This window comes from Pristiophorus japonicus, chromosome 1, assembly GCF_044704955.1.
Source record: "Pristiophorus japonicus isolate sPriJap1 chromosome 1, sPriJap1.hap1, whole genome shotgun sequence".
NCBI classification, from domain to species: Eukaryota; Metazoa; Chordata; class Chondrichthyes; family Pristiophoridae; genus Pristiophorus; species Pristiophorus japonicus.
The window spans coordinates 188582609-188607553 of record NC_091977.1 but is presented as its reverse complement, the minus strand read 5'-3'; positions in this window follow the sequence as shown (position 1 = coordinate 188607553).

Sequence of the window (24945 nt, the reverse complement as noted above, 5' to 3'; positions counted from 1 at the left end):
GCCTGTGCTGGGCCCCGAACTCACACCTCTTCTGGACTCCGATCACACGCCGCTCCTGCTGCACCTGCCCACGCTCCGATCAGCGACCTGGGTTATGGTGACGTCCAATCCAGTCACCTTCTTCACTGCCGTCGCCCTCCTGCACCAGCTCACGCTGCTCCCTGAAGTGGTACACCGCCACGCTGCTCCCAGGGCCACCACACGCACACCTTTTATGGCCCCGACCTACCGCTGATGGTCCCCCACAGGCGAGCGGCCCTGGGAGTAGCGTGGCGGCTCTGACCTGCGTGAGAACACCAGCGGTAGGTTGGGACCAGTTTGTGCACAGTAATCTCCCACAAATAAGTTAAATCACCACCTGTTTTAGTGGTGTTGGTTGAGGAATATCAACCTGGACACTGAGGATAAACTTTCAAAAATGGCAGGGGAATTAAATTGGTCAACTAGGAAACCCTCATATCATAGGCAGTCTCTCGGAATCGAGGAAGACTTGCCATCTACCATTGTTCTGACCACTTACATTTCAGCACCATTCATGAAGTTAAATACAATCCCAGAACTAGAGACTATTGTTGAAGTTGATAACCATGATGTCTTGGGAATATCAGAAACATGGCTAAATCCAGAAGAAATAAATTAATATCACTTTCAGGGATAAAGAGTGTTCAGAAAAGGCAAGAGGAAAAGGAGGTATGCAGTTGTGTATGTCAGAGACATGTGGGAGGTCAAAGAAATTGGTCCTGTAGGAAGGGGAAAGCGACACAACAAAAATCCAAGCTAACACGAGGCGTACACTACAGACCACCAAGTCAGCATGTGAAGGAGGGCAGTTTGCTCCATGGAAAGAGAAGAACGGGATATGAGAACAGGAAAGTTATTTTTATGGGAGACTTCAATTAAAAAAATATAAAAAGGAGAAAATCCAGTTGATTATAGATTCAGAGGCCGAGAAAAATCTTGAGGACATGATCCCAGCAATTATGTTGGGATTGTGTCCATCGCTGATTTTCACCATTGACCCTGCTGGATTATGCGGGGTCATTGGGAAGTCACCTGTTTTACATATTGTCGGGGCAATCATGCTTCCAGGGACATATCTCAAGTGTCTAACTGTCCTGAGATGCTTCAAAATGCAACATTGGCTTCCAGTATGGAGCGGGGGGTGCAGTGGATGGGTTGGGCGGCGGGGGAGGGGGGTTGCGGGGGGCAGCGGGATGGGAAGAAATGTCAATCCTCCCACAGAAAACTGCAAGCAGTGCCCCCTTGGCCACATGTGTAAAAATTCTCACCCTAACATTTCTTGGGCTGGACCCTCAGATGGGTTCGACTTCCACCAGGAAAGAGGCTGATATATCTCTGCTCACAGGCTGTACTCGCCCCGAAGATGCCCTTATGCAAGACTAAGATCACAGGAATGTAGGTAATTGCTGCCCTTGGCCCCACGGGAACACCCATTGCAGTTTGAGACCAAACGTATCCCAGAGTCACAATGGGAGGATACTGGGAGGGCCAAGAAATTTTGGCCCCAGGGTTGGTAAATGTGATGCATGATGCTTCATGAGCATCAAGGAAGCCATGGGAGGCAATGCTCATCTTGATCTGGTATTTGTAATTGATACACAAAATGTACACAACATGGAAACCACAGTACCCTGGGAGATAGTGAATGACAGAATGATCAAACATGATTTGAAATTCAGAAATACCTAAGACCAGGAATCAGCTCTACCACTTAAAAAAAGAGCTAAACCCAATGAAACGAGGAACAAAGAAAACAAATAGATTGGGGAGGTTGTTCAACAACATTTCAGTAGATTGGGCCAACATGTGGGAGTTTGCAGGCAGTGAAGGGTGGGAAATAACGTGCAGCTACTATTTAAAGCAGCTCTTTCTGTTGCTGACCACAAAATTATAAATGGTAAAAGTGCAGACAATCTCCATTTTCTGAGGCATGTTTGGAGATGCTTGTGAAAAAATGCATCAAAGGAGGTGGTCCTCCTTGGCATCCAGAACACCTTCCTTACAGAAGAAATATTCAAGCTGCTTGGTAGGAGGTAACTACCAAAGTCAATGCAGTCTTAAACTACCAGAGGATGTGGGGAGATGTTAATGGCTTCAAGAAGGTAAGGCTAGCCAACATGGCAATAAAGTTTCATTTTTATTTTTCCTCTAATCTGGTGTCAGCTGCGGCTCAGTGGGTAGCATTCTTGCCTCTGAGGCAGAAGGCTGTGGATTCAAGTACCACTCCAGGAACTTGAGCATTAAAAAAATCTAGGCTGACACTGGTGCTGTCTTTCGGATGAGACGTTAAACCAAGGCCCTGTCTGCTCTCTCAGGTGGATGTAAAAGATCCCACGGCACTATTTCAAAGAAGAGCAGGGGAGTTATCCCTGGTGTCCTGGCCAATATTTATCCCTCAATCAACATAACAAAAAAAACAGATTTTCTGGTCATTATCACATTGCTGTTTGTGGGAGCTTGCTTGTGTGAAAATTGGCTGCTGCCTTTCCTTAAATACAACAGTGGCTACACTCCAAAAGTACTCCTTCGGCTGAAAAGCGCTTTGAGACGTCTGGTGGTCATGAAAGGTGCTATGTAAATCCAAGTCTTTCTTTAATCACTCTCATCATCATAGGCAGTCCCTCGAATCGAGGATGACTTGCTTCCACATCAAAAAGTTCACGACTGTTTCAATGAAGGACCTAAAATTCCAGAATCTGAACTAAAGCTTGAAGGGTGGGAGATGCCTGTGTGTGGCTTTTTTTAATGTGTGGTGGCCATTGCACACCAGCCACCACACGGGCTTGACAGAGCTAGAGCTAGAGCTAGGTCTTGGTCCAGTGGCAAGGATTACCCAAGACGACTGGAGACCAGCTCTTCTGCATGGACCTAGTGCGTACACATATCGCAGTGTGGCCTGGTCCGTGCTGCTCCTGGGACCTCGCCTCTTCTGGGCCACAAACTCACGCCACTCCTGGGCTCCGATCACGTCCCTCTACAATCTCTCGTCGCTTCTTTGCCCTGACCTCGCCGCTGCTGCTGTATCTGCCCACGCTCCAATCAGCGACCTGGATCTTGGTGATGTCACTTTTCACTGCCGTTGCTCTCCTGTTCCAGCACGTGCTGCTCCCTGGAGTGGTATGCTCTACTCTACTCTATTCACTCTACTCACTCGCTCACTGCAGCAAACTACTGTGACACAGATTAACTATGTAAGCTCTAATTCGAGGCATCATTTCATTCTTTTAACACAAGTTCTTGTCCCGAGAGTTAAAAATTGTATCATATAGATTGAATTATCCCACATAAATCTAGGTACTTTTTATGAAATTGAAGTATGTTATATTCTGGATTAGGGGACTACTCTGCAAGTCACCCTGCAGAAGAATCTGGGTTCATTGAAGGTTACCCTGGGATATGTTTCCAAGTGTTGAAAATTAGAGCCACCTAAACAAGGTTAATTTGTAGCAAAACTAGCAACAACTAAGAATGTTTGATCTTCTGAAATGCTTTCAGAGAGTAATCTTAGTGCTGCAATTAGACTAGTAAGTAATACTAGTTGCAGAGCAGAGAAGGTGGACATTCATCATCTAGTAGAGTCAATAATTGGGAAATGAACTGGAGCAGATAAGGGAAATACGCATGGGGGAAAATCTAGGGAGTGGTGATCATAATATAATAAGGATTAAGATAATGATTGAGAGAGATATAGTACCAAGATCAAAGTAATATTTTGGAAAAAAGCCAATTAAGGGAGGTAAACTGGAGAAAAATACTGACAAAGAGGCAGAACAACAACATTTAAAGGGATGATCAATAGAGTTCAAGAGAAATATATGCCACTAAAAAGTAAGAACGAACAAGCTAAGAATGAGACTTTCAGAGGTCCATCCATGAGGTGGCACATACGACATTCATGACAAAGATCAGGACATTGTAAGTGGTTTCCCTTAGGTATTTTCGACGCACCCCCACGTTACAATCATTCTCGACCTGGGAGTGATTACTGTACTGAACAGATGAATGAGCCACGGACAAATACCTCGGTCTCAACTGGCAATGCTTTATTAAAACTACCTCAACACAGCAAAACTACAAGTAAACACAGTGACGATGTAGTACAATACAATACCCTGGCATGTCTAAACCACCCCATCGCGAAGTACCCAATGTCTAAACCCTCTGCTCGGATCCACAGTATACCCTATGGTCCTTGCAGCAAAACCTCCCCACTAAAACCCTCCTAAGGCTTGGTTAGGAGAACACACGACACCTCCTCACACAGTGGCTGTGATCTTAAAGATGCGTGGGCAGGGATGATGCTCACCGATTTGTTGGCTCCTGGTGAAAACATGTCTCTTCTGGTTCCGTACTGTCTATGGTTTATTCTCTCTGTCCCAGACGGAGTGCTCAGTTCTTGTAGAGGTGAAGCATGGGAGAGCAAAAGAGAGAGCTATGGCGATGTGACCATCTTTTATATTTAAAGTCGGTTTGCCTTTTCTGGCCAAATAAAGTTTTTACTTGTTTCGAGCCTCCTGTTTGTTTGCTTCTTCTAGCCCAATAAAGCTTTCCTTGTTTCGAGGCTTCTGTCTGAGTGGCCCATGTGTATTCCAGTGATGGCTGGGGATGGGGTTTCGCTTCCAACTGGGGCTTAATGGCTTTCTATTGTTCTGGTTTCCCGCCTCTCGGGATTATCTCATCCAGGTAATGGCTTGATCACTGACCAGTTCACATTGCTTAACAATGGACCCTCCATCTTTGCCCATTATCTGTGATGAGTTGCCTTCTCCTGGCCATTGTAACTTCCCAGACCACCCCCGTCCATCCAGATGTGGATTTCCAGTACAACATGGAAAAGTAGCTGGGCCCCTCCCACAACAGGCTGCCAGTTTTTTCTCCAGTGAGAAATATTAAAACGCAATGTCCAGATATTCAACAATCCTTGGGGAGCCGATGCTTACAACATGTGGAGTCAGGGGCCAGGTAGCAGAATTAATTGAAAGGTGGCTACAAAACAGAGTGCAGGAGTTAATGTTAGATTCTTGGACTGGCAGAAAGAGTGAAGTGTTGCCCTACAGGGATCCATGGACCACTGTTTTTTAACATACACATAAATGATTTGGTTTCAGGAATTGGAGATTTGGAGTCAAAATTTGCAGATGATAACAAATTGGGGTGTTATATCTAATAATCTAATAATATGGAAGACAGCACCAAAATACAGGAACACATAAACAGGCTTGCAGTGTGGGTGGATACATTAAATTCAATGGCTCGGATTTTGCGGTCAGCTGCGAAGGAACTGCACTCGCCGTTCATCCTGCTTACAGCTGCCAACAAACTTTTCGTGGGCTTTTGAGCAGCACCTAACAGTTCCGAGAAATAATTTCCAGTACGGTGCCCTCTACAGGGGATCTGTGACATGTGCACCGTGGCTCTTCAACCAATCGGATTGAAGCACGTAGTCCAAACCAGGAAGTTAGAATATTTAATTCATTGTAAAATTATGTACAGAAAGCAAAATCAGGAGAAGGAAAGAAAGATGCGATGAAGAGAGAGATAAAAGAGATAGAAAGAAAAAGTTTAAAAATTATTTTAATTTTAATTTTTTTTAACTCTCCAACAATAATTAAATTCTGAAAGAATGAGACACCACACTTGTAAAATTAAATTTTCAGTGCCAGAGAGGCTTTTTGGCAATAATTCTTATCATATTGTTAAAATTTCACTTACACCTGAATGCACCAGCCCTAACTTTTTCTGTCATGTTTAATGGGTAACTAATGGGCAAGTACACCAATTCACACTGAAACGGCTCTCATCAAAGTCACAAATGATATCCTTTGTGACTGTGACAAAGGTAAACAATCCCTCCTCATCCTTCTTGACTTGTCTGCAGCCTTTGACACGGTTGACAATTCCATCCTCTCCAACGCCTCTCCACCATCGTTCAGCTGGGACGGACTGCACTCGCCTGATTCCATTCTTGTCTATCTAATCATCGCGAGAGAATCACCTGCAACAGTCTCTCTTCCTGTCCCCTCATCGGTACCTCTGGTGTCTCCCAAGCATCTATCATTGGCCCCCTCCTATTTCTCATCTACATGTTGCCCCTTAGCGACATCATCCGAAAACACAGCAATCGTTTCCACATGTATACTGATGACATCCAGCTCTACCTCACTGTTACTTCTCTTGACCCCTACACGGTCTCTAAATTGTCAAGCTGCTTGTCTGACATCCAGTTCTGGATGAGAAGAAATTGCCTCCAATTGAATATTGGGAAGACCAAAGCCATTGTTTTTAGTCCCCGCCACAAACTCCGTTCCCTAGCCATTGACTCCATCCCTCTCCTCAACTTCTGTCTGAGTCTGAACCAGACTGTTTGCAAACTTGGTGTCATATTTGACCCTGAAATGAGCTTTTGACCATATATCCGCAGCGTAATTAAGACCACCTATTTCCACCTCCTTTACATCGCCTGTCTCCGCCCTTGCCTCAGCTCATCTGATGCTGAAGCCCTCATCTATGCCTTTGTTACCTCTAGACTTGACTATTCCAACGCAATCCTGGCTGGCCTCCCATATTCTACCCTAGGTAAACTAGAGGTGATCCAAAATTTGGCTGTCCATGTCCTAACTCAATTCAAGTCCTGCTCATCCATCATCCCTGTGCTCCCTGACCGACATTGGCTGCTGATTAAGCAAGGCCTCGATTTCAAAATTCTCATCCTTGTTTTCAAATCGTTCCATGGCCTCAACCCTCCCTATCTCTGTAACCTCCTCCAGCCCCACAACCCCCCCCCCCCCGAGATGTCTGCACTTCTCTAATTCTGCCCTCTTGAGGATTCCTGATTATAATCGCTCAACTGTTGGTGGCTGTGCCTTCGGTTGCCTCGGCCCTAAACGCTAGAATTCCCTGCCTAAACCTCTCCGCCGCTCTACCTCTCTTTCCTCCTTCATGATGCTACCTCTTTGACCAAGCTTTTGGTCACCTGCCCTAATTTCTACTTATGTGGCTCAGTGTCAAAATGTTTATCTCATAATAATTCTGAGAGGCGTCTTCGGACGTTTAACTATGTTAAAGGTGCTATATAAATACAAGTTGTTGTTGTTGTTACATTGGATTTCAATGCTGAATTTCTTACTGAGGGACGAGTGGAGAGAAACTTGTGGAAGAGCAGGGCAAATTGGATAGCAACTTCTGGATTTCTGCGTTTAGCTATGCCTGTGTGGACTCAGGAAGTCTATGTCCGATTTACTCCATAATAACTCTGTCCGAGAGGTAGGGTGGGAATAGTAAATAGAGTGGGAGAGTGAGAGCGTGATTGGCAAAACAATTGATGTGGACAGGCAGCAGGAAAGTTAATGGATGAGGATTTGGAAAGAGAATGAAGCCCTTGGAAATGTGTTAAAGGTCTGTGTAACAAAAGCTGTCAATAGGGGAGGTCTAACTGTGGGATTCATGGGAGTAAGAGTGTTTGGTAAGGGTAAACAGGCCTTGAAACTGGAACCATTAGCACCAGCTGTTAAGGCCAGATTTGAAGAAAAAATGGCGGCCGCTTCGCTTCCACCCACTTGTAGCACGGAAAACAGTGGCCACCATATTGGGCAGATCGGCAGCACTGCTGCTGTCTGCGCTCGCCACAAGTATTTTAATTACCAGGAGCGTGACATCAATCGGTGTGCAACACCAAATTGATGCAAGCTCAGAGATTTTGGACCTCATCGCTCCTCTTACTGCCCTCTCCAAAGCACATCCATGTGTACAACTGTTGACAGCGCATAGAGCCAGATCTATAGTTCGCCACCAAAGTCTTTAATAACTCTGCAGAGTCTGTCCAGTTCAGTGAGATGGCACAAGATGATTGCTGCAGAAACACAGCAGCAGATTGAATGCCTGTTCTATACACTTTATATGCCAGCACTCAATCGGAGCAGGTCAGTGAGTTCTGGTACGTAGGGTTCAAGTTTCGGGCCGCGCGAGCCACGCCTGACTTCCGCGCTCAAAACCGCGCCGAAAACTTACCTCGGTATTCTCCACTCCCTCAGGTCGATCCAGGCCCTTGGCGCAGCGCAGCACAAGCTGTGGGGGGGCGGAGCCAGGTCCCGGTGCTGAAAACAGTGCCGGGACCTCTGCACATGCGCGCTACAGTGGGCGCGCATGTGCAGTAGCTCCAGGCGCCCGAAACTGTGGAGGGGCTCGAAGCATGCCGCCCCTAGCCCTGGCCGAATGGGCTCACTGGGGCGGTGAAGATCAGACTGCACCTCCCTCCTCCAGCTCCTGCTCTGACTGTGGCTCCGGCTCCCCAACCTCCCCCACCGTTCAGCTCCCGTTCCCTCTGGCTCTCTCCTGCCGCCTCCCCCCCGCCCCCCCCCACAGCTCCCGCTCCCGCCTGCGCCCTCTCCCCTCCTGTTCAGCTCCCGCTCCGCTGCCTGCTGCTCCCCCCCGGCTCCCGCTCCCCCCCTCCCCCCCTCAGGTCCGGTCCGCTCCCTCTCCATGTCTTCGGTGGGGTCCGCCCGCCGGCATCTTGCTGGGGGCGGGCCCCGCCCAGTCTTTGGCTCGGCTTCTTCTCGTCGGCCAGGCCCGTTCAGCCTCCCCCCTCTCCACCCTCTCCCTCCCTCCTCTCCCTCCCTCCCTTCCTTTCCTCTCCCTCCCTCCCCCTCTCTCCCCATCCCTCTCCTCTCTGCCCTTCCTCTCCTCTCTCCTCCCTCCCTCCCCTTCCCCCTCTTCCCCCCCGCTCCCCTCGCTGTCAGAAACGCAGAGACACTGATAGACAGAGAGAGAGAGAGAGAGAGAGAGACACTGACAGACAGACAGAGAGCGAGAGATACTGACAGAGACAGAAAGAGACACACTGGGGGCGGCCCGTCCCAGCACGCTGTTGGAGGGCTCCCAGTGCTGCAGTTGGTGAGTAGAAACTTAATTTTTTATTTATTGATTTTATAATTTTTTAAATTTTTATTTTTTAATTTTTTTTGATTGATTTATTGGTTGATTTAATGATTTATTTATCATTTATTATTGATGGCTCTTTATTTGTAAAAGCGATGTGTTTCATGTTTGTAAACTTTCCTTTCCCCTCCCTCCCGCCCCGATCTCTCGTTCCCCATGCCTGATTTATAAGTGTAGGCAAGGTTTTTCTGAGCGTACAAAAATCTACACTTACTCTATTCTAAGTTAGTTTGGAGTAAGTTTTCGCTGCCTAAACTTGCAAAACAGGCGTAAGTGGCCGGACACACCCCCTTTTGAAAAAAAAATCTGTTCTAAAATGAAACTGTTCTAACTCACAAGAACTCGAGCAAACTAAATGCCGAGAATTGCAATTTCTAAGATACTCCATTCTAAACTAGTTGCTCCAAAAAAATAGGAGCAACTCCAGCCGAAACTTGACCCCGTAATATGAACAGAAAAGCATATGGTTGGAAACAGTCTGGGGGACTCGGACTGCATCTAAAGGCCCGATCCATTACTGTCACTTGCTGTTGTATTGGTAAACTGGAAATGAAATGATATTTGGGCTTTGTAAATGTTTAATATTATTGTTCCAAGCTTCCGTATTGAATATGCATCCTGTTCCTCTCAGGCTACAGGTGTGAGTTTGTTACATTTTCAGTGAAAGGTAATCCAATGACTTTTTCTTTTTTCTGAAGGAATTTGAACATCTACATTTACTCGTATCGATATTCAGGTACTCTGGTCATCCAGGAAAACCTTTCACATCCCTTGGTCTATTCAGGGAGGAATCATGGATCAGATATGCCAGCTCTGACATCCAGATATTGCAAACAAATCTGCCAATTCCAGTACACCATTGCCCTTTGAAAATGCTTATCCGGGTACTTTCTAAAGAGATATACTCCGAAAAAGATTGAGAGTGAAAAGCCTCTGTAATAACAAAGCGTATTCACTATGTATATGTGTCATGTATTCAACTGTCATTGTAACCCATGTATAAACTGACCTAAGTTGTACACTGTGAGAACACTGACCACTAGGTGGTGAACTTGTGGGAGACACTCCTAACCTGGACTTTCAGGTATAAAAGGGGAAGCTCCACCCATCTTCTCCACTTCAGTGCTGGCAAATAAAGGTAACAGGTCACAGAGTGACCTTCTCTCTAGTATGGGCCTTGTGTGCATTTGTACTGTATAGTAAGGACATATTATTGGTGAAGGGAAACTGGAAGTTAAACCACGCAAGCATGGCCACTAGCAGCACAGATGAGAGGTACTGTGTTGGTGATGATTGGGACGATTTTGTTGAGAGACTACAGCAAAGTTTCGACACTAAGGAATGGTTGGGACAGGATTCGGCCGACAAACGCAGGGCTCATCTATTGACGGTTTGTGGATCCAGGACGTACTCCCTGATGAAGGACCTTCTAGCGCCAGAGAAGCCGGCGGACAAGACTTTTGAAGAGCTCAGTAAGTTGATCAGGGAACACTTTAAACCGGCGAGCAGCATGCACATGGCGAGACACCAGTTTTACACGCACTGGCGGCGAGAAGGACAAAGCGTTCCAGACTTCGTGGCAGACCTCCGGCGACTGGCGAGCCTATGTAAGTTCCCAGATGCATGCAGATCGGAGATGCTGCGAGACTTTTTTATTGAGGGCATCGGGCACGCTGGGGTTTTCAGGAAACTGATTGAGACCAAAGACTTGACCCTGGAAACGGCAGCTTTGATGCCCCAGACATTTATCTCAGGGGAGGAAGAGACCAGAATGATGTTTGACAAATATCTTGGTTTAAATGCAGCAAATGGACAGGGAGTCAACATTGTTAATGCGGCACACAGTTCTCCAGGCAGACAAGGGCAATCGGATATGCCTGAGTATGTAGTCGAATCCAAAGGGAGAATTCAACAGAGACAATGGCTAGCTGAACGGCGATTCATGCCATCGCAAGGGATAATGCGGCCAGTAATGGGGCCATCAACACCTGTCAATGGTGCGTTTAAGGACAGTTACAGAGACAGTCAGAGACGATCGACTGGTAATGGACCTTTTGTTTCCAACAACGGCTCATGTTGGAGGTGTGGAGGCAAACACCCAGCCAGAGCTTGCAGGTATCAGCAATATACTTGCAGAAACTGCAACGTCAGCGGTCACTTGGCACGTATGTGCAGGAAGCCTGCAGCCAGGTTAATGTACGAGGAGGACGGGCCGGATGTAAGCCCTACGATGCCAAATGGACACTGGGAGAAATCGCTGGAAGCTGAAGTTCAGCAAGTTCATGTGGAGCACATATACAGTTCATACACTAGGACGCCACCGATAATGATGAAAGTGCTCCTCAATGGCATCCTAGTATCAATGGAGCTAGACATGGGGGCCAGCCAGTCCCTGATGAGTATAAACAGTTCGACAAGTTGTGGCATCCAAGGCCAGGAGGCCAAAATTACTGCCGATTGACGCACAGCTACGGACATATGCAAAGGAGATCATTCCGGTGCTAGGCAGCGCCACGGTAGTCGTGACCCACAAAGATTCGGAGAACAGGTTGCCACTCTGGATTGTCCCGGGGGACAGTCCCACACTGCTGAAGAGGAGTTGGCTTGCTGTCATGAACTGGAAATGAGGCGATGTCAATGCAATTTCTTCTGTGGAGCGAATGTCATGCTCACTGGTCCTGGACAAATTTGACTCACTATTTCAACCCGGTATCGGCACTTTCATGGGGACCAAGGTAGTGCTTCACATAAACCCGGACGCCAGGCCAGTATACCACAAGGCCAGAGCGGTGCCGTACGTGATGTGGGAAAAGATAGAAGGCGAATTGGACCACCTGCTGAGGGAAGGCATCATCTCGCCAGTCAAATTCAGTGACTGGGCGAGCCCGACTGTGCCAGTGCTCAAGGCGGATGGGTCGGTCAGGATATGTGGCGATTACAAGGCCACCATCAATCGGGTGTCACTCCAAGACCAGTACCCGCTACCGAGAGTGGAGGACCTTTTTGCGATGCTATCCGGTGGCAAACTTTTTTCAAAATTGGACCTGACTTCAGCTTACATGACCCAGGAGCCGGCGAGTGAGTCGAAGAAGCTGAGCACCGTCACGACACACAAGGGGTTGTTTGAGTACAACAGATGTCCGTTCGGGATTCGCTCGGCCGTCGCAATCTTTCAGCGAAACATGGAAAGTCTCCTCAAGTCGATTCCAAGGACGGTGGTTTTTCAAGACGACATCCTCATCATGGGTTGCGGTACTGAAAAACACCTCCACAACCTGGAGGAGGTGCTACGCAGACTGGACCGGGTAGGTCTGCGACTGAAAAAGGCTCCAGAGGTAGAATTCCTGGGGATGAGGGTAGCACCAGACGGGATCAGACCTACTGCGTCCAAAACAGAAGCGATCCAGAGAGCACCCAGACCCCGTAACACGACGGAGCTGCGTTCGTTCCTGGAGCTCCTGATCTATTTTGGTAACTTTCTTCCCAAATTGAGCACGCTGTTAGAGCCGCTACTTGTGCTCCTATGCAAAGATCGCGAATGGGTCTGGGAGGACAGCCAGGAAAGGATTTTTGATAGAGCACGCAATTTGTTATGCTCCAACAATCTGTTAACGCTATATGACCCATGTAAAAAACTTGTTTTAACGTGCGATGCGTTGTCCTATGGGGTCAAGTGTGTGTTGCAGCATGTCAATGCCAAGGGTCGGTTACAGCTGGTTGCTTATGCCTCCAGAAATTTGTCCCAGGCAGAAAGGGGCTATGGGATGGTAGAAAAGGAAGTGCTTGCATGTGTATATGCAGTAAAAAAAATGCACCAGTACCTGTTTGGCAGAAAATTTGAGCTGGAGACAGATCACAAACCCCTAACGTCCCTTTTGGCCGACAACAAGGCCATAAATGCAAATGCGTCGGCCCGCATACAGAGGTGGGCACTCACGTTAGCCGCCTATGACTACACAATTCGGCACAGACCGGGCACTGAAAACTGTGCCGATGCACTCCGCAGGCTCCCACTAGCCACCACCGAGGGGGCAACCGAGCATGCTGCTGAGATGGTCATGGCTGTTGAAGCTTTCGAAAGCGAAGGCTCACCAGTGACAGCCCGGCAGATCAAAGTCTAGACAAATAGACCCGCTACTGTCTTTAGTCAAGAAATGTGTCCTGAATAGGGACTGGGCAGCCACATACGGGGCATGCCCTGAGGAATTTAAACCATTTCACAGGCGCAAAGATGAACTCTCGATTCAGGCCGATTGCCTACTATGGGGAAACCGAGTAGTCATGCCCCAGATGGGCAGAGAGGCGTTCATCCGAGAACTCCACAATGAGCACCCGGGCATTGTCATGATGAAGGCAATTGCCAAGTCACCCGTTTGGTGACCAGGGATAGATGCAGACCTGGAACTTTGTGTTCGCAGGTGCAATACGTGTGCCCAGCTGGGCAATGCGCCCAGGGAAGCCCCCCTTAGCCCCAGGTCCTGGCCCGCCAAGCCATGGTCACACATCCATGTGGACTACGCAGGTCCTTTCATGGGAAAAATGTTTTTGGTTGAAATGGATCGAGTGTGACATTCTCAATTTAAGCACATCCTCTGCCACGGTAGAAAGTCTACGGGCAATGTTCACCGCCTATGGTGTTCTGGACGTCTTGGTCAGTGACAATGGCCCGTGCTTTACAAGCATTGAATTCCAGGACTTCATGGCAGGAAATGGTATCAACCATGTCAGAACGGCACCGTTCAAGCCGGCCGTAAACGCAGTGCAGATAATCAAACGGGGGATGCTCAGAATCCAAGGGGTTTCCCTACAAAGCCGCTTATCATGCCTCCTGTTGGCCAAATGATCCTGACCACACTCGCTCACAGGGGTTCCACCCGCAGAGCTGCTAATGAAAAGGACGCTCAAAACCAGGTTATCCCTTATACACCCCACCGTGAAAGAAATTGTTGAGAGCAGGCACCGGTCACAATGTGACTACCATGCCAGGAATGCGAGGGCGCGATGTATTGATGTCAATGACCCTGTCTTTGTCCTCAACTGCGCTGCAGGGCCCAAATGGCTTGCCAAAGAGGGGAATAGGATTCTGGTAGTTAAACTTACCATGGACAAATCTGCCACAAACATGTGGATCAAACAAAAAGGAGGTTCAGCAACCCCATAGAAGAAGCAGAGGAAGAACACGATGAGTTCACTCCACCACAGGTGACCGAACACCGGAACCAAGTGGAGGAGAGCCCAGTCACTGTGGACAGTCCAGACAGGCCTGAGGCACCGCAAACAGCAGACACTCAGGCCAGCACCCAACAACCAGAGCCCCAAATCAGGCGCTCTACAAGGGAGAGTAAACCACCAGAGAGACTTAACCTGTGATCTCAATAAGACTTTGGCGGGGAGGTGATGTCATGTATTCAACTGTCATTGTAACCCATGTATAAACTGACCTAAGTTGTACACTGTGAGAACACTGACCATTAGGTGGTGATCTTGTGGGATACACTCCTAACCTGGACTTTCAGGTATAAAAGGGGAAGCTCCACTCATCTTATCCACTTCAATGCTGGCAAATAAAGGTTACTGGTCACAGAGTGACCTTCTCTCTAGTATGGGCCTCGTGTGCATTTGTACTATATAGTAAGGACATATTGATATGTATTAAAAGAATAGGTTGCTTTTATTTGTATTCTAGGGAATAGAATTGGAAATACTGGTTATATTCTTTAAAATATGACAGATCATTCTATTTTCACACTTTCATTTATCTCTTTGTCAACCGAGAAACATACCGGAAACACAGCAGTTCACTTTAAGAAATTGCGATGTCCTGAGAACACCAGGCAGATCCTTTAGACCTGACCTTCGGCCTTCTGCTGATTTTACTCCTGGAAAGAGCACCTTACACGGGAGCTTCTGCACTGCGATGGTTTAAATCATCAGGCAGCACCAAAATATCAGTGCTGCCTGCGCAGTTTTTGTGGGAGACCCTCTTAGCGTAAAAGTTGAGAGCTATGGTGACCTTGGTCTTAACGGTCAGAGCTGTCCTGAGCTTTGTGTGAGGCTGCAGATCTGCCCGCAGGACATTGCACAGCTCCCTCAGTACGTGCTTTCTAAATCTGAGCCTTCGCAAACATTGCTCATCACTGTGCTCCAGGAAGGAGAACTGATGTCAGTAGACCCTTTGACGGTCGGGCCTCCTTCCCCCAGGTCTGTGCTGGGCACCTCTCGTGGCAGCTGACTGATCACCTTCTCCCTGGTCCTCCTCATGTTCCGCAGCCTCTGCAGGCTGTTGCTGGCAAGGCTCCTGGCCCCAGCATGTGGTGCGGGGGATCAGCGTACCTGACCCTCCTCCTCACACCATCTCCCTCCTGGCCACCCTCTCTATGTGGAGGTCTGCAGCCATCTGCAGGCTCTTCTCCATGTTGGGCAGCCATGGCTGCTGTCTCCCTTGCCCGCTGCCTCTGGACCCATTGCTGACGGCACCGCCTTCTCCTGCGTGCCACTCTGCATCTCACAAGGTGGACAAGGTGTTCCTCTGCCAACACTGAGCCCATTCTATGTGAAGGATGGACCCTCACAAGCAGGCCTCTATGGAACAGAGAGGCCTACAGGCATCCACTAATTAGTGAGAGTTTAAAAAGTCTAAACTCTCAAAAAGTGATGAAAAGTACCCTGCACGTTTAGCAAGTAGACAAAAACCAACACAAGAAGTTTTGACCCAAAATACCTGATCGCAGTAATCCTCCGAACTCCCCCTCCAGCGGTGTCAAGCAGCCCGACAAAGTATTTCGACCCAAAAAGTAGGCGGAAGCACTGTTGAAAAAAATGCTGGGGTTTTCATGCTGAATTTGGGTGGCATGGCGGCATAGCAGCGGTGCACACCCTGATACCGTCATTATGGCCGCAAGCCCCATACCGCAGCGGAAGTCAGCACCAATGTTTTCTCCGCACCAATTTTCTCTTCTCTGCGCCGATTTTCTTAAGTGCAGTTAACGTTTTTCAGAACGTTGCACTGCGCCGTTTTTGAAAAAATCCTACTTGACCAAACTCACTTAAATGGCCAGAAATGGCACACCCAGCAGTTTCCAGCCCCAGTGAAGTCAAAAAATCGGGAACTAAAAAAAATCGGACATATGTATTTTAGAATGGCGCAGAAACTTTACGAAACATGCAGATTTTAGTCTGCTCCGAAAAAACAGTGTAGACCAAAAAAACGGCGTAGAATGGTGGCGAAAATTCAACCCTTAGAATTTGGCCTCAATCGAGCTCTTAAAGGGGAGGTAATTTCAAACTGCTGTTGCTCATTTTCAGCATTGCTGCACTTGAGTCAGACATCCGAGCAACTGACACACCTTTGTCCGATGGCTAGTGCAAATCCTGATTCAAGGGAGAGAGCCATGTGGTTTAATAATGTGGTGTTGGAGACATCGGTGGGGGCAGTGGAGAGAAGGAGGGAGTCGCTGTTCGAAATCGCCTCTTTACGGCTATTTCTGGTCAATTTAAATAATCAGCTTCGAATGCAAACGAATTTGGTGGATAATTGTATTTAATCAGAGTTTAAGACAGAATATAACACTTTAGTTATACAGTAAAAACATACGACCGTAACTATAGTTGGAATCGATCCAATCAGACAGACGGTTGACACATGTGAACAATTCTGTTCTTCCTATCGTTTAGGACTTCCTTCTCTTTCTTTCTTTCTTCCGTCTGTGACTACAAGCTTCCAGGAGGCCACTTTTAATCTATTTTTAGGGGTGGGCCTGAACCTGAATATTGACAAGACCTTTTGACCTATAGAGATTCCCCTAAAAACAATATCAAATAAGACTTCTAGTTCTTTGTCTCATTCTTGTTTCAAGAATCCGCCTTAAAGATGGCTTACAATTTTGGTCACATGTCATTGTTTATACCTTATCGAAGTCACTTTTCTGTAGAATTCCTTTCATCTCTCTCTGTTTATACTAATCCACGGTTTCTTCCTGTGGAAAACATTTCATCTATCATGTCCTGATTCTGTCAATACAAAGCCTAGTTTTTTGAACTATGAAGTCCAAAGCAAAGCTTTGTCACCTCAACTAGTCTTTACGACATAGCAAAATGCCTGTGTTTACACTAATTGCTACAAACATCCTTCGATTCTAAGCCTTTCCATCCAAATTGTCTTAAGATACATAAACAAACTGAAGCTTTTACTTGAAAACCACAGATAATTTGCCTTTCTCAGCATTTCTCTATCTTTCTAAGCAGACACCTTGGGCCTGAAATTCATAGACATACCACCCCCTACTGCCCGCTTACCGCATGACTGTTACCCCAAAAGTTTGACACTGTACAGAGAGTGCTTAAATTCAATTCAAACGTTTATGTAAAAATTTCAAAAATATACAACAATTTCAAAACTTTGTAAAACTTATAACTATAAAGCAACTTTAACAACTTTAACAACAACTTTAACAAAACTTTAACAAATTGAATAAACTTAAAATAAATCAAACTTCACTTATTAAATGAACAAGTACAACAAAAGACCCTTTACTATCTTCGACCTCGACCGCATGCTACACCACCCTTGGGACTATTCTCCCCCTTTCTTACTCCCGCCCTTTCCTTTCCCACTGCCCCTGTGCCGGGACCTCCCCATGGTGGTACCAAGCCGGCATGCAGCACCGCACCCTGAGTGTTGTTGCGGTCGTTGGGGGTCAGACATTGTAGGCGCAATAAATGGGACCTCAGGAGAAGCTCGTGATGTGGAAGGCGCAGCTTCAGGGTTGGAAGATGCTGTCGATGAAGGAGGGGGGAGGCCGGCACTGATTCTCCGGATCACCGGCCATCCCACATTCGACGCTGCAGCAGCTCCCGCCACTTTCACACACAGACCTGACCCTCTGCCGGGAATGGTGCCAGACGAGGGGTGGTGCCGGGTAAGGGAGTCCCGGATAAGAGAAGTTCAACCTGTACCATTTCAAATGCTATTTTAAGGGCTCCTCAACTATTCTCAGCTAAAGCAGTATAGAGCTTTTCGAGACATTTTTCTTGCAGTAGCTTGTAGGTTTATGACTATAAAAGAGTTAAAAGTGCTGAATGTCGCTCTTGTAAGCTCTGAACTGTAAAACATTGTCTGGCATTGCAGTTGTTTCTTCGAGGGGGTCCATTTAGGCATCACACTCTGGGAGGGGGAAGAGAAACAGGAGGAAGGAGCAAATAGAGCTGTAGCTGGAAGGAGAGCAAATAGAAGGATGCATTCTTCGAGGAATCTGTACCGTCCTGGCAGAGTTTTTCGGTAAAGAACAATAATCCAGCAGTTCTCGAAGAATAATGCATAATGAGGTTTCGATTCTCCATGGAGGCTGTGAGTGAGGTGTGCCACATCCTGGATGAAAATCTCTAGCCAACTGCTGCAGCTGGCACAGCATTGCCTGTTGCAGTGAAGGTCATACACTTTTTCTTTGGCTCCTTCCAGGCTGACACATGGGATATCAGCAACATCAGTCAGTCTGCAATCCATCCTTGTATTAAACAGGCGAATCAGGCCTTTTTTGTTCGAGTTTCCCCATAGACATTTGGAAGCAGAAAGCTGGGGATCTGGGGGTCATACCATCTGCAGGATTTTCCCCAAATCCAAGGCATTATTTGTAAAAGTCAGATAGCCAGGTGGTGAAGGATAGAACACTAGAGCCTTGTCTTTAGTTACGTACCTTTATATGTTGATTTCAGTATTTGATGACTGGTGGAAGCAAGTGCCCCCTTTTAAAGGGGCACAATCAATAAACCGTAAATTAAACCGAATTTAAATGAAACTTAAATCAAATCAGAACTTTGTTTCTGGGGTGATGAAGCACTCCAGTCCCTACTGTGCCCAATGCTCACAGAAGGCCTCAAGCCATCCGACGGACACTGCATGCTCCATCTCCAGGGACACCCGTGCGCGAACATTAAAAAAGGAAGTGAGGCAGGCAGTCGGGCCGAACAACCCCATCGACCGCCCGCTGCTTGGACCTGTTAATGGCCGCCTTGGCCAGACCCAGGAGCAGTCCAATAAGGAGGTCCTCTGACCTGACCGCTACCCTCTGCACTGGGTGACCAAAGATCAGGGGACGGCAATTGCCCCTTTTTTGCAACCCATTAGCGCCACCAGTAGGTGCTAATGGGGTGCAATTGCCTTTTTGCCCAGGGGCGGGTGGCAGTGGCACCTGGGGCAAAATTCCCACCAAAATTTTGGGGCAATTTGGAGTTTGTGCCATGCCCCATGATTTGTGCCCCGGGCCAGCACACGCCTGGCGATTATGTCATCGCCGTGCAAGCTGACCCCTCTTGGTCTCCCTCCGACCCCTTTGCACCCATGGGGGAAATTGCCCTGCAGGATGCGAGGTTGGCACGGGCCGGTGTCCGCTCCCGCTTTGCGTGGCGCTGACATTAGCCCGGGGCGCCCCTTAAAGGGGAGGCTGTGTGTGCCCTGCGCCATCATTGTTTTCTGTTGGCCACCTTTTCTGCCGCCCCAACAATGGCGGCCCTCATCTCAACCAGGCCACCATCATGCAGTTCGCACTTCTCTTTGCGTGCCTGGTCGAGATTGTCCCTGGTAGCCCAGTGGTGGCCAACAAAGGGCCATGCAGAGTCTGCAGCAGCCCTATCCTTTAAATGAAGTGGAGGGGTGTTGTGGCGCATCAGCGTTCCGTGGAGCAGCCGCGTAGCGCTGACCTGTTCAGTGCGACTCTGAACTCAGCTCACTGGGGATAAAGGGCAGGATATTGGATAAGATTATTTGTTGCGTGGTGGCCTCGAGAGGATCCACCTGCAGGAATGTCCTGCCCACCGTGAGCCCCTTATCAAGCACCAGGAACACTGCCCGCTCAGAACTCAGGAAGAACATAGCGTTCCTGTACATTTGAGGCAGCAAAGATGGACGAAGGGCCGACAACCCCAGCCATGGCTTTGATGCAGGCCTTGATGGTCGTGGGGTGAGTGTAGCCTTCACCCCATGTTTTTTGGTGATTAGAATGTAAGGTGACAGGGCAACAGGATTGGCTGTAGCTGACATGTCCGCATATGTCCATGCTTGCCCCGTCACTGGCAAAGATTGAGTTGCCATTGCTGTTAGTTAAAGGCTACGTTCACCCCAAGTTTTAGGCCTAAGGTTAATAGGGCCTTTCTCTCAAACAGAGGGGTTTTAGAAAAAAGGATAACCCCACCTCCCCCTGTGATGTCAGGGTGGGAGGGGCGCCTTCTCCCCTCTGCTCAGAAAAGGTAAATCTTTGGTGGGTACTTGTCTCCCTCCATCCGAGTAGATGTTATTTTCTTCCAGTTGTTGTAGAAGATGTTGTTGTGGTTCTCCCTCACTCCCCCTCTCCCAATAGGCAAGCAAGCAAATTGTTCCCCTTCTCCCTACTTTTCAGTAGACCCAGTAGGAATACGAAAGCATAACCTTTACAAGCCTTTATTTACAGAGACACACAGTGGGCCCGAAATTCAAAATCGCTGGAAAGTTGGTACTCCCCCGACCTTTTTGTGGCCATTAGCGCCAAAATGTTTCCATGGCTGGACCACCCCATATTCAGCTCCAAAAGTGAAAAAATGGGTTCCAGCGCTAAGAGCCCTTCCAAAGTGGATTTTTCAGCAGTGTGGCTGTCTTAATTTGAGCGTTATTACCACTGAGAAATTCAGCATGCAGATAAGCCAGCTGCTCCCTGGCCTTTATAAAGGCCAGGGTTTGCAGCAAGGCCCTGAGGGGGGGAAGGAGTTTGGAAGGATGGCTGGTGTAAGAGGTGCAAGGAGAGCCAACAGGTTCACTGACATGGAGCTGGAGACACTGATGGACAGTGTGGAGGACAGAAGAAGAATACTGTTTCCTGACGTGGGGAGACCTGGCAGACCGCCAGTACATAATGCATGGAGGGAGATTGCAGGGGAGGTGTCAGGCACCTCCATATATGTGAGGACGCACCCTCCCAGGAGGGTGCTGGCCAGTCTGCACCCGGCCCTTCCAGGGTTGCGATGGGTCGATGCCTCCTAGCTCTGGGGCGACAGGGATCCTCCACCTCCTCCTGCGCCTCCTCCTCCTCCTCCTTCAGTGGTACTGCTGGCTCAATCTCCAGTGGCTGTCCCCTCATGATAGCCAGGTTGTGCATTGAGGGGAGAGTACTGCAAGCTGCCACCAGAGCAGTCCAGGCACTAGAACCTCTGCTTGAGGATGCCTAAGCACTGCTTGATGATACACCTGGTGGTACAATGAGCGTCATTGTAAACATACTCTGGCGCTGTCCTGGGGTTCCACAGTAGCGTGAGCAGCCAAGTGGACAGAGAATATCACTTGTCCCCAAGCAACCAACCACAATCCTGATTCGGACCGGTCAAGATGGCGGGCGCACTGATCTGATGCAGAATGAACAAATCATGGCTCCTGCCTCCCTTGCCCGCTGCCTCTCTGCACGGTGCTGACAGTGACGCCTTTTCCTGCATGCCGCCCTGCTTCTGACCAGGTGTACCAGGTGTCTCCCTCCCAGCACTCCTCCCATCCTCAGGGTGAATCCTGCCAAGCAGATCTCTGCAGCCCACAGGACTACACTAAAGAGTCAGATCTGAAAGTTGTACAAAAGTCTGTGAAAACCTCTGAGCAGCACTCAGCAGGTTGAATGGAGCCAAAATATTAAAACTATATGAAAAGCTAAATACTGCAGATGATGGACTATGATCTAAAAACACTAATAATTAATAAAATGATATGAAGAGCTAAATACTGCGGATGATGGAATCTGAAATAAAAACACTAAAATTAATAAAACTCCAAAGGGTCCCGATCGCGGCAGAACTCCAGTGGTGTCGCGTTCGAGCACTGACTCGAAAACCTCACAGGGGCACTGTCTGAAGAACTCCTACCTCTTTGTAGGTGAAAATCACTGTCCTGGCCACTTTTCAGTGGCCCACACGCTGCTGAGCTCAACACAGGAAACCTACCTTTACAGCAGCTTCACCCCGCCATTTCCGGCGGAAGTGCGCAACGCTCAAATCCCGCCCCCCCCCGAGCTGAATATGGCTTGGGGAGGGAAAATCGATTTTTTTGATTCGCCGCCCAAACCCCGTGATAGCCCAATATATTCTGTGCACCTCCAAGTTAAGCTTTTCCACTTTCCAAGCCTGCTCCCATATATATGAAGACAAGAGCGACCCAATTAATACCCACCACCTGAATACAATTAACATTATTGACTGACCCCACATTGTCTTGCTGGTTCCTTCACACAGTGTGACCATCTTCATAAGTTGCAGACGGTTCCATTCTATTAATGTGCAACAGGTGTCCGACTACCAGCAGACCAGGGAGAGGTTACCGACGATGCAGAGGATGGCGAGGAAGCGGGATGGGTCCAAAGGCTGCTTGCAGCTAAAGCTCATTTCAGAGAACTTCAGCTGAACAATCCGTACTCCCCTGCATTAACAGTCATGTCAAACATCTGTCCTAGTCCTTGCCCCCTACAATGAACAGCATCTGCCAAAATACCAAAATTAATATTTGTGTTTCATTGAAAGCTCACTCGCCAGTACAGAAACTCTACACACAACACTTTGCTGTGAGCAGCGCACACCCAAACAGAGAGGCCTGGGACAATCCTGAAATTGGTCCTCAAGCATCATCGACATTTTTGTGGTGAGCTCCACAACCAGCTCGGCCCATGAGAGAAATGAACATCGAGCTGCCGGCAGCAGCCCACAGATATGTTCTGGAATGGGGAGCCTGGATCAGACGACAGGGTGGTCAATGGGGGTGGTAGTCACCTATATTGTCCTGTGGAATGCACTCCTGTTCTCTCTGACTCTACAGAAAGTTTTCCTTTCACAAAAAAATCTTTAAAAAACTTTGGCCTAGAAATTCACTTGAGCCAGAAAACGGGCAGTGTCACTGCGGGCCAAGGTTAATGGCTGCCCGCAAAAAGCACGCAGGCAGCACTGGTATTTTGCTGCTGCCTGCTGATTTAAATGAATGCAGTGCAGAAGCTCCTATGCAACGCACTCTTTCCAGGAGTAAAATCATTTCCGGTTGAGTGCTGGCATCTTCACTGCATAGAACAAACAGTCAATCCGCTGCTGGGTCTCTGCAGCAATCTCCTTGTGCCATCTCACTGGACTGGCCAGACTCTGCAGTTATTGAAGACTTTGGTGGATCTCCACTGCTTTCTCCTGGCTCTACGCGCTGTCAACAGCTGCACACACGAGCGTGCTTTGGTAAGGCCAGTAAGAGAAGTGGCAGCATCCAAAATCGCTGAGCGTGCGTCAATATTTGCGGTGAGCACAAGCAATGGCAGCGCTGCCAACCTACCCAATCCATCTCAGCTTCCTCCTCAGGTCCCCGCCATCACAGAAGCCAGTCTTCAGCCAATTCGATGCACTCCATGTGATATCAAGAAACGGCTGAGTGCACTGGATACAGCAAAGGCTATGGGCCCCGACAACATCCCAGCTGTCATACTGAAGACTTCTGCTCCAGAATTAGCTGCGTCCTCTAGCCAAGCTGTTCCAGTACAGCTACACCACTGGCATTTACCCAACAATGTGGAAGACTGCCCAGATATCTCCTGTTCACAAAAAGCAGGACAAATCCAATCCGGCCAATTACCGCCCCATCAGTCTACTCTCAATCATCAGCAAAGTGATAAAAGGTGTCGTTCATAATGATATCAAGTGGCACTTACTCACAAATATAGTATTAGGCAGTCCCTCGTACTCACCAATAACCTGCTTAGTTTGGATTCCGCTCGAACCACTTGGCTCCAGACTTCATTGCAGCCTTGGTCCAAACATGGACAAAGGAGCTGAATTCCAGAGGTGAGGTGTGAGTGACTGCCCTTGATATTAAGGCAGCATTAAGGAGTGTGGCATCAATAAGCCCTAGTAAAACTGAAGTCAATGGGAATCGGGGGAAAACTCTCCACTGGCTGGAGTCATACCTAGCACAAAAGAAGATGGCTGTGGTTGTTGGAGGTCAATCATCCCAGCCCCATGATATTGCTGCAGGAGTTCCTCAGGGCAGTGCCCTAGGCCCAACCATTTTCAGCTGCTGCATCAATGACTTTCCCTCCATCGTAAGGTCAGAAGTGGGGACGCTCGCTGATGATTGCACAGTGTTCATTTCCATTCGCAACTTCTCAGAAAATGAAGCAGTCCATGCCCAAATGTAGCAAAATCTGGACAACATAGAAACATAGAGACATAAAAAGTAGGTGCAGAAGTAGGCCATTCCTGATTTCTCTCCATACCCCTTGATCCCTTTAGCCGTAAGGGCTACATTTAACTCTCTTTTGAATATATCTAACGAATTGGCCTCAACAACTTTCTGTGGTAGAGAATTCCACAGGTTCACAACTCTCTGAGTAAAGAAGTTTCTCCTCATCTCGGTCCTAAATGGCTTACCCTTTATACTTCGACTGTGACCCCTGGTTCTGGACTTCCCCAACATCGAGAACATTCTTCCTGCATCTAACTTGTTCAACTCCGTCAGAATTTTATATGTTTCTATGAGATCCCCTCTCATTCTTCTAAATTCCAGTGAATATCAGCCTAGTCGATCCAGTCTTTCTTCATATGTCAGTCCTGCCATCCCGGGAATCAGTCTGGTGAACGTTCGCTGCACTCCCTCAATAGCAAGAATGTTCTTCCTCAGATTAGGAGACCAAAAATGCACACAATACTCAAGGTGTGGTCTCATCAAGGCCCTGTACAACTGCAGTATGACCTCCCTGCTCCTATACGCAAATCCCTCGCTATGAAGGCCAGCATGCCATTTGCTTTATTTACTGCCTGCTGTACCTGCATGCCTACCTTCAATGACTGATATACCATGACACCCAGGACTCGTTGCACCTCCCCTTTTACTATTCTGCCACCATTCAGATAATAATCTGCCTTCCTGTTTTTGCCACCAAAGTGGATAACCTCAAAACATCTACATGATACTGCATCTGCCATGCATTTGCCCATTCATGTAACCTGTCCAAGTCCCCC